Consider the following 1,495-nt stretch of genomic DNA (forward strand, 5'->3'; position numbering starts at 1 on the left):
TTTTTACATCTGAGTGCATTTTGCGTCCCTCTGCTTGTATAAACGTGTGTGAATGTCTTCAGTCGTGATGGGATCTCATGAGGAAAAAGCCTGGACAGAGTCATGAGAGCAGTTAGTAGGGAATGAGCGCTGTCTAACACAAAACTGATCAGCTCCCAGCTATCTGCACAATCACCACACAAACACCACTGATCACAGAGTCGGGGCATCATTTAAAGGCCACTGGAGCTGGTGGTCAGGTAAGCATTGTGAATGAACGGCAGATTATTCAGGGCTTGGAATGAATGCACACATTTATAAAGTTACTACAAATGACTGAACAAACAATACAGATATCCTTGTTCACGGTGGCAGGGGAAACATCCCCCCTGATATTAAGCACACATGTATTTGTCTCCCACCTCTAAAAAACAACTTATGTTTGATATTTCAAAGCCACACTAATGCAATATTCTGACCTGTCTCGTGGGACCAGAATGTTTTTTCTTCACAATAAAATCATTACTAATAATCTTTGCTTATAAAGCACTCTTCAAAATCCAGGTTACAAAGTGCTTTACAAGGCAGCAACGTAAAACAGATGAATCCTAAAATCGTGAGAATTTAGAGGCAGATAGAAGCACAACATGGTGTACAAAACCAGCTGTAATTAAAGAAGTAGGGACATTATTAAAGGAAATAAATTATCATTATGTGTTTCTCAAGGCAGTTTATCTACTGCTTATACATTTATAAATGCTAAAGTCCTACCAAGAAAGCAGCAAAGGGAAAAACAGTTAAACAAGTGGAAATAAACTAAACAAAACTAGAATATTTAAGAGACATGTGGAGTGCGAGGTTCAAAGAAGGTAACGTTTGGGTGTGATTTAATGTTTTTTAAATTTGTGGATGGTCTCTCTTCACCAGCAGAGGTCCTCGGTGGGTCGGCCTCTTCCCTCTCACTCTCTCCTCCCTCTGATCCGTTGACTTGAACACAAAAACCTCTGATCTGTCCAGTAAACACAGACGTCATTGTGTTCCAAACTTTCTGCCAAGTTTCACCTCACTCTGTTTGCTCGCACTGATCTGACGCTGATATTCCTTTACTTTTTCTTCTCTCTTTTTTTCCCCCCTTTCAGTAACACAAAGTGAGTAAATGCAAACTCCTCCCATCCTGCTGCCAATCTGACAAACCTGATGACCAGCTGCCTTTTCCATTTTAGAGGTGGTTGAATGAAGCCAACCAGCTAGAACAGCTCAGGGCCTCGTTAGCAACAGTTAAAAAAAATAAATCTGTAGTTTTATGTAATTTAGTTTTGCAGTTTCTTTTCCATAATTTAGGAGTGCGTATATAAAAATATCAATAAAATGACTAAAATCAGTTGAATTTCCATGTCTAATGTGAAGCAATCTGTATTTGTGAATATCTATAAAACAAAAATGGAAAATTTCAACTTTTAGCGTCAAAAGATTTAAAATACATTCCCAAATTTATTCTAATTTTACACGTTTCCTC

Source organism: Stegastes partitus, unplaced genomic scaffold (assembly GCF_000690725.1).
Source record: "Stegastes partitus isolate 25-593 unplaced genomic scaffold, Stegastes_partitus-1.0.2 Scaffold338, whole genome shotgun sequence".
Taxonomy (NCBI): domain Eukaryota; kingdom Metazoa; phylum Chordata; class Actinopteri; family Pomacentridae; genus Stegastes; species Stegastes partitus.